Consider the following 9,391-nt stretch of genomic DNA (forward strand, 5'->3'; position numbering starts at 1 on the left):
AAAAGCTAAAGAAGTTCACCATCATCAAACCAGTATTAATGAAATGTTAAAGGGTCTAGAAGAAGAAGAAGAAGAAGGAGGAGGAGGAGGAGGAGGAGGAGGAGGAGGAGGAGACATGAACAATAAAATGGCAATAAATACATATCTATCAATAATTGAATCTAAAAAAAACCCCAAAATAAACAAGCAGATCAGAAATGGACTCATAGATAGAGAATATTTTGATTTTGATGGCTGCCAAATGGGTGGGGGTTTGGGGAGGATGGGTGAAAAAATTGGTTGTTACAGAATAGTAATCAGGATGTAAAATACAACTTAGGAAATATAGTTAATGATATTCTAATAAATATGGTATTAGTTAGGTGCAAGATTTATTGGGATGATCACTTAGTAAGTTAGTCACTAATGTAATCACTAGGATATACACCTGAAACTAATATAATAATGTATGTCAACTGTAATTGAAAACAAAAAAGATTTAAAATAAAAAAAAAATGGGTTTAACACGGCCTGTGTGGCTCATGGTTGAGTGTCAACCTATAAACCATGAGGTCAGGGTTCGATTCCTGGTCAGGGCACATGCCTGGGTTGGAGGCAGCTGATCAATGATTCTCTCTCATTGAGGTTTCTATCTCTCCCTCTCCCTTCTTCTCTGAAATCAATAAAAATATGTTTTTTTAAAAATGGGGTCAAATTTCAAAAGCAAAGCAAATACCATTAACTTACTGAAAAGCAGTTAAAAATTTAAATACATTAGAATAATACTTGTTTTTCTCTGTTATGATAATCTATATTCATAGCAGAAATTTTACGGAATCCATAAAAAAAGAAAAAAATGATTTTAATGTCACCACTCAGAACTTAAAAGAAATATTTTGATACATTTTCATTTCTTTTGGCTCTGTATATTTCTTATATTTTATGCCATATATGATTTACTTTTACAATTTTGGAATTATATTGTTTGTGTTATTTGTATCTTGTTTGCTTTTTTCACTTGAGAAAACATAGTGAGCTGTTTCCCATGTCCTTATTCTGAAGCATAACTTTTAAAAGCTTTTTAATTTTTGTTTTTAAACTATAAAAGATACCTACTTGATATAAATATTTAGGTAGTAACTAGTTTGTTTTCTTACTAAATTTTTTTCTTTTTTAAAATATTTATTATTGAGAGTATTACAGATGTCCCCCTTTTTGCCCCCATTGCCCTCCTCCACTTGGTTCCTGCCCCACCCGAGGCCTTCACCACCCTGTTGTCTGTGTTCATAGGTAATGCACATATGCATATAAATTCATCGGTTTATCTCTTATTGTTCCCTTTCCCTCCGTTTCCCTCTGAGAATCATCAGTCTATTCCATGTTTCCATGCCTCTGGTTATACTTTATTCATCAGTTTATTTTGTTCATTAGATTCCTTGTTTGTTTATTTTGATTTTTAGATTCAATTGTTGGTAGATATGTATTCATTGCCATTTTATTGTTCATATATATTTTTTTATCTTTTTCTTCTTCCTTTTCTTATAGAATACTCTTCAACATTTAATGTAATACTGGTTTGGTAGTGATGAACTCCTTTAACTTTTTCTTGTCTGTGAAGCTCTTTATCTAACCTTCGATTCTAAATAATAGCTTTGCTGGGTAGAGTAATCTTGGTTGTAGATCCTTGCTATTCATCACTTTGAATATTTCTTGCCATTCTCTTCTGGCCTGCAAAATTTCTGTTGAGAAATCAGCTGACAGTTCTATGGGTGTTCCCTTGTAGGTAACTAACTGCTTTTCTTTTGCTGCTTTTAAGATTTCCTTTGTCTTTTTTTTTTTTTTTTTTTTTCTTTCTCCATGCCTTTACTTTTAAACATGAAGGGAAAATCGTACAGGTATACATGAAAAAAAAGGCAGACATGATCACAAGTAAAAGCGAAGAAAATCTAACCAGAAAGCTTTAATGCCTGTCAGCTGTTGGACCTGGAAGTTCTGCGTATGACATGTTGCAGGGCTGAAAGGAATCAATATTCCTCTCCTTCTTCCTCACCCTCTCCTTCAACAGAATCCACACCAACTTCCTCATAATCCTTCTCAAGGGCAGCCATGTCCTCACGGGCCTCAGAAAACTCTCCTTCCTCCATGCCCTCACCCACGTACCAGTGGACAAAGGCACGCTTGGCATACATCAGGTCAAACTTGTGGTCTAGGCGAGCCCAGGCCTCAGCAATAGCTGTGGTGTTGCTCAGCATGCACACAGCTCGCTGTACTTTGGCCAGGTCTCCACCAGGGACCACAGTGGGAGGCTGGTAGTTAATGCCAACTTTGAAGCCAGTGGGGCACCAGTCCACAAACTGGATGCTGCACTTGGTCTTGATGGTGGCAATGGCAGCATTGACATCTTTGGGGACCACGTCACCACGGTACAACAGGCAGCAAGCCATGTATTTACCATGGCGAGGGTCACATTTCACCATCTGGTTGGCTGGCTCAAAGCACGCATTGGTGATTTCTGCTACAGAAAGCTGTTCATGGTAGGCTTTCTCAGCAGAGATGACAGGGGCATATGTGGCCAGAGGGAAGTGGATGCGGGGATAGGGCACCAGGTTGGTCTGGAATTCAGTCAGATCAACATTCAGGGCTCCATCAAACCTGAGGGATGCAGTGATGGAGGACACAATCTGGCTAATAAGGCGGTTAAGGTTAGTGTAGGTTGGGCGCTCAATATCGAGGTTTCTATGACAGATGTCATAGATGGCCTCGTTGTCAACCATGAAGGCACAGTCAGAGTGCTCCAGGGTGGTGTGGGTGGTGAGGATGGAGTTGTAGGGCTCAACCACAGCTGTGGAGACCTGGGGGGCCGGGTAAATGGAGAACTCCAGCTTGGACTTCTTGCCATAATCGACGGAGAGACGTTCCATCAGCAGGGAGGTGAACCCAGAACCAGTTCCCCCACCAAAGCTGTGGAAAACCAAGAAGCCCTGAAGGCTTCCGAATTCGGTCCAGTTTCCGAATTCGGTCCAGGACCAGGTCAATGATCTCCTTGCCAATGGTGTAGTGTCCACGGGCATACTTATTGGCAGCATCTTCCTTGCCTGTGATCAGCTGCTCAGGGTGGAAGAGCTGGCGGTAGGTGCCATTTCGAACTTCATCAATGACTGTGGGTTCCAGGTCTACAAACACTGCCCTGGGCACGTGCTTGCCAGCGCCCGTCTCACTGAAGAAGGTGTTGAAGGAGTCATCTCCCCCGCCAATGGTCTTGTCACTTGGCATCTGGCCATCGGGCCGGATGCCGTGTTCCAGGCAGTAGAGCTCCCAGCAGGCATTGCCGATCTGGACACCAGCCTGGCCAACATGGATGGAGATGCACTCACGCATAGCTGAGGGTGTGCAAGCGCAGGAATCAGGAGTAGACACGGGTCCTGGTTACTGTTCCCGACAAGCTAAGAGTCGAGGTAAGTAACGCACTCGATTTCCTTTGTCTTTAATGCTTGACCTTTTATTTACGACTAGAGGTTCCCTGCTCCTGCGGGCCTAAGCTGGCAGTTGGACATCCCCCAAAGGGTCCTTAGCACTGCCTCGGAGGCGGGAGAGGCTCCCACCACCACCACTGCACTTGCCAGCCATGAGCCTGCTGGCAAGCCCGGCTTCTGGCTGAGTGGTGCTCTTCCTGTGGGAGTGCACTGAGCACCAGGGGGCAGCTCCTGCCTTAAGCATCTGCCCCCTGGTGGTCTGTGCTCCTCATAGCGACTGGTCGCTCCACCGTTTGGTCAATTTGCATATTAGCCTTTTATTATATAGAATGTATCTTGGTGTGGGCCTTTTTGGGTTTCTCTTGTTTGGGGCTTTCTATGCTTCCTGGAGTTATAAGTATATTTCTTTCACCAGGTAGGGGAAATTTTTTGTCATTATTTCTTCAAATAGGTTTTCAATATCTTTTTCTCTCCCTTCTCTTTCTGGCATCCCATAATGCAAATATTGGTATGCTTAAAGTTGTCCCAGAGGCTCCTTACACTATCTTCATATTTTTAGATTCTTTTTACTTTTTGCTCTTCTGATTTTTTGCTTCCTCATATTCCAAATCATTGATTTGATTCTTGAAATCCTTTACTGTTGAATATCTGTAAATTATTCTTTATTTCAGTTAGTGTATGCTTAATTTCTGACTGGTCCTTTTTCATGTCTTTGAAATTCTCACTAAGATCCTTGAAAGTCTCACTAAGTCCCTTGAACATACTTATAACCATTGTTTTTAACTCTGTATCTAGCAGTTTGTTTGCTTCCATTCATTTATTTATTTATTTATTTTGGAGATTTCTTCTGTTCTTTCATTTGTGACATCTTTCTTTGTCTCCACATTTCGGCTGCTTTTCTGTGTTTGTTTCTATGTATTAGGTAAAGCTGATATGTCTCCAGGAATTGGTAGAGTGGTCCTGTGTAGTAGGTATCCTGTAGGTTCCAGTGGCTTAGCCTCCCCAGTCACCTGACCTGGGCATTCTAGGTGAGCCCCTTTGTGGGCTGTGTGCAGGCTTGTATTTTAGCCTTGATTGCTGTTGGTGTCACTGGGAGGAATTGACCTCTAGGCCAATTAACTGTGAGGACCAGCTGTGACTACAGTGGAAGAGCTGCTGTGAAGGAGAGACCCTTATGGAGTAGGACTTGTTTCAGTGGGGCTTTGGTGCTCACTGAGTCTGCCCCTTGGGTGTGTCACTTGTGGATGTGCAGAGTTGTAATCTGGTATGGTCTGAAGCTATCCATCAGATGCATTGGCTCTAGAGCCTCCTGGGAGGTGCAAAGTCAGCTACTTCCTATGTCCTGCCTGGGGCTACATGGCAGGAGCTACAGCCATCTGCAGATTGCTGCTACTTGTGTTGAACTTGGAAGTGCCCAGGCAATGCCAAGCTGTGAAACAAAGCAGGCTGCTGCCAGTGCTGGGTCTTTCTTAAGAAAGTCTGAAACCTGAGCCAGGACAGGCCATTCATATGGAAGAGCCACTGCAGACAGCTTGGGTGGGGCTGAAAATTGGATGAGGTAGGGTCTCCAGGAATTACTAGGGTGGCGATATCAGTGTGAGCCAGGCTGATGGAAACTCAAATATGGCTTCCAGTCAGCTCCGCAATTGGGGGATGTGTCAGCCTAAGAACAATGACCCCTGTGAGCACCCCTGTCTGGGAGAAAGACAACCCAAGTTCTTGCTCCGATGCCAGATAATCCAGTTCATCTCTGTATGTTCCTGGATACTCCCAAGCTGCTGCCCCAGCGCTGGAGCTCAGAGGAAGCCTGTCCAAGTAAGTTCGTGCACCAGCCCTTTAAGAGGAACTGCCTGCGTCTCCAACAGCCTCCCTGTCACTCAGCCATAATCCTGGCTGGTTTTTACAGCCCCAAATCATGTGAGCTTCTTTTCTCAGCTCTGGAACCCTGGGCTGGGTGTCTGGTGTGGGGCTGGGACCCCTTGCTCCTCACGGAAGACATCCACAGCCAAGACATCCCTCCTGATTAGAAAAACACCACATGTGTGTGTTGGACCATCCCATTCTGTGCCTCTGCCCTCTCACCAGTTTAAATTTACTTTCTTCTTCTCTAGTTGTAGGATTTCCATTCAGCCAAATTTCAGGTGGTTCTGAATGATGGTTGTTCTGTATTTTAGGTGTAATTTATTATTATTATTTTTTAAAAATTAATTCTTTATTGTTGAAAGTATTACCTATGTCCCCTTTACTCCCCTATTGACCCCCTCCAGCCTGCCCCCACCCCCAGCCCCAGGCCCTCATGCCCCATTGTCTGTGTCCATGGGCTATGCATATATGCATACAAGGTCCTCGGTTGATTACCTCTCACCCACCGACCCTTCCCCGCCTTCCATCCGAGATTCTGCACTCTGTTCCATGCTTCCATGTCTCTGGGTCTGCACAATTCATCAGTTTATTTTGTTACTTAGATTCCACATATGAGTGAGATCATGTGATACTTGTCTTTCTATGACTTATTTCATTTAGCATGATATTCTCCAGGTTCCTCCATGCTGTCTCAAAGGGTAAGAGATTGTTCTTTTTTACTGCTGCATAGTATTCCATGGTATAAAAATACCACAGCTTTTTTATCCACTCATCTAATGATGGGCACGTGGGCTGTTTCCAGATTTTATCTATTGTAAATTACACTGCTATAAACATAGGGTGCATACATTCTTTCTGATTGCTGTTTCAGGTTTCTTAGGATATATTTGCAGAAGTAGATTCACTGGACAAATGGCAATTCCATATTTGATTTTTTGAGGAAACTCCAGACTGTTTTTCATAATGGCTGCACCAGTCTGCATTCCCACCAGAAGTGTATTAGGGTTCCCTTCTCTCCACATCCTCTCCAGCACTTGTCATTTGTTCATTTGTTGATGGTAGCCATCTGACAGGTGTGAAGTGATACCTCATTGTCATTTTAACTTGCATCTCTCTGATGATCAGTGACTTTGAGCATTTTTTTCATACATATGTCTCTTGGTCATCTGTATGGCCACTTAGAAGAAGTGTCTATTTAGGTCTTTTGTCCATTTTTTAATTGAACTGTTCATCTTCCTTCTGTTAAGTTGTATGGATTCCTTATATATTTTGGTTACTAACCCTTTATCAGGTGTATCATTGCCAAATATGTTCTCCAGTAGAGTGTGCTCCCTTTTTGTTGATGGTTTCTTTGGCTGTGCAGAAGATTTTTATTTTGATGTAGTCCCATTTGTTTATTTTCTCCTTAGTTTCCTTTGCTCCAGGAAATGTATCCATAAACATATTGCTACTAGATGTCTGAGATTTTGCTGCCTATGGTTTCTTCTAGGATTTTTGTGGTTTCACGACTTACATTTAAGTCTTTTACCCATTTTGAGTTTATTCTTGTGTACGGTATAAGTTTGTGGTCTATTTTTATTTTTTTTTTTCATGAATCGGTCTAATTTTCCCAACATCATTTATTGAAGAGACCATCTTGACTCCATTGTATGCCCTTGCCTCCTTTGTCAAATATTAATTGAGCGTAATGGCTTGGGTCGATTTCTGGGTTCTCTGTTCTGTTCCATTGAAGTATGTGGCTGTTCTTGTACCAGTACCAGGCTGTTTGGATTATGGTGGCTTTGTAGTATAACTTGAAAACTGGTATTGTGATCCCTCCAACTTTGTTCTTCTTTCTCAGGATTGCTGTGGCTATTTGAGGTCTTTTTTGGTGCCATATAAATTTTTGGGGTATTTGTCCTAGATCTGTGAAATATGCCATTGGTAAATTAATAGGGATTGCATTGAATCTGTAGATTGCCTTGGGTAGTATTGACATTTTAATGATGTTGATTCTACCAACCCACGAACATGGTGTATTCTTCCACTTGTTTATATCTTCTTCTATCTCTTTTTTCAATGTCCTATAGTTTTATGAGTACAGGTCTTTTGCTTCCTTGGTTAAGGTTATTCCTACACATTCGAGTTTTTTTTGTTTGTTTGTTGCAATGGTAAATGGGATTGCTTGTTAAGTTTCTCTTTCTGAGAATTCATTATTAGTGTATAAAAAAGCCATCAAGTTTTGGGTGTTGATATTGCATCCTGCTACATTGCCAAATCCATTCAATAAATCTAGTAGTTTTTAGGTGGAGTCTTTAAGGTTTTCTGCATACAATATCATGTCATCTGCATATATCAGCAGTATTACTTTCTCCTTTCTAATTTGGATGCCTTTTATTTCTTCTTCTTGTCTGATTGCTGTGGCTAGGACTTCCAGTACTATCTTATCTAAAAAAGAGGAAATATGCAAATTGACCATCATACCATAACAGTCAAGATGTCTGCACCCACAGCAGAGGCAGAGATTCCATAACACAAGATGGCTGCACCCACAGTGGTGGCCGAGTTCCCGTAATGAGCCTTAACAAGAAATCAGCAGGGACCTGAGGCTGTGCCCCTGGCCTGGTGGGGCTTGACAGGGGACCTCAGGCTGCAACCCCTGCCCCCGCACCAGGCTGGGGACCTCAGGCTGTGGCCCCCACACAACAGGGCTTCAAGGGGGACCTCAGGCCATGCCTCCCACCCAGCCACTGGGCTAGGGACCTGAGGCTGCACCCCACACCATGCAGGGATTGACAGGGGACCTCGGGCTGTGACCCCCCAGCCCAGCAGGGCTTGGTGGGGAATCTCAGGCCATGTCCCCCACCTGGCAGGGCTTGATGGGGACCTCAAGGCATGCCATCCACCCTGGCTTGCTCTGGGTCACTCCAGCACCACTGTCCTGTGGCCTGGAGTGAGGTGTGTGTTGGGTTGCTCCAGCTAGCCCCTGCAGGCCTGTCCCAGGCACCAGTGAGAAGCAGATGTGGGTTACTCTTGATCACACAGTCAGAGCTCCCCTGTGGCCTGAGTGGGGTGCACGCTGACTTACTCCAGGTTGTCCTGGTAGCAAGACCCTGGACTTGGGGTGGAGTGGGTGTGGGTTATCTGGGTTGCACAGTTCTTGCTTTCTTGTAGCCCACAGTGAGACATGCTCTGGGTTTCTCCTGATGGCCTTGGCAGGACTTCACGGTGGCCAGGGTGGAGCAGGCACGGGTTGCTCTAGGTTGCATAGTCAGAGCTCCCTGTGGCACTCTCCTGTGGCCTGAAGTGGGGTGTGCTCTGGATTGCTACAGATTGCCCTGGAAACAGGTCCTGGGGCTCAGGGTGGAGCGGGTGCCAGGTGGCTCTGGGTCAGGCTAGCAGTATTGTTCTGGGGTCCTGGGTGAGGGTGGAGCACAGGATTCCCCCTGGATTGCGCTCACTGTGAGGGTCTTGGAGCTGGATCCTAGGACTCTGAGTCCCAGCAGGCTGGTGAGGAGGCCTGGTATGGGTGCTTACTCTGGTGGTGTGCATTCACTGCAGATGTGTGGGAGCCTGCTAGGAGGTACTGCGTCACTCACTGCCCTTGAATATTGTTATGTTTCATGTTTTCCCACAGCTCCCTTTGTCTGTCCTCCTGTTTTTTAATTTTGTTTTTTTTTTTCGTTTTGGTTCTCTGATTGAGTGATTTTTTTAAAACTCTGTCTTCTAATTCACTGATTTGATCTTCAGCTTCTACTCTGTGTGTATTCCTTCCAATGTGTTCTTTATTTGTGCTATGCCATTCTTTATTTCCATTTTCATAGTTACTATATCTTTTCTCATGATGTTGAATATCTTTATCATTATTATTCTGAACTCTGTATCAGATAAATTTCTTATGTCTGTTTCATTTATCTCTTCTTCTGGAGAATTCTCTTGTTCTTTCATTTGGGGGCTGTTTCTTTGTCTCCTCAGTTTGTCTTCCTGTTTGGGTTTGTGACTATGTATTAGGTAGATCTTCTAGGCCTCTCAGTCTCTAGTGCAGGACAATGTCAAATGCTGTTTCTGACTAATTAGATCAGGCAAAGTTTTAAAAC

At 43.7% G+C, this 9,391-nt stretch overlaps 1 pseudogene; it reads right to left on the minus strand.

Moving 5' to 3' along the window:
• Window positions 1-1,807: 1,807 nt before the first annotated feature.
• Window positions 1,808-3,384, minus strand: LOC118651462 (annotated as a pseudogene).
• Between the last annotated feature and the right edge of the window lie 6,007 nt (window positions 3,385-9,391).

Source organism: Myotis myotis, unplaced genomic scaffold, assembly GCF_014108235.1.
Source record: "Myotis myotis isolate mMyoMyo1 unplaced genomic scaffold, mMyoMyo1.p scaffold_m19_p_3, whole genome shotgun sequence".
Lineage (NCBI taxonomy): Eukaryota > Metazoa > Chordata > Mammalia > Chiroptera > Vespertilionidae > Myotis > Myotis myotis.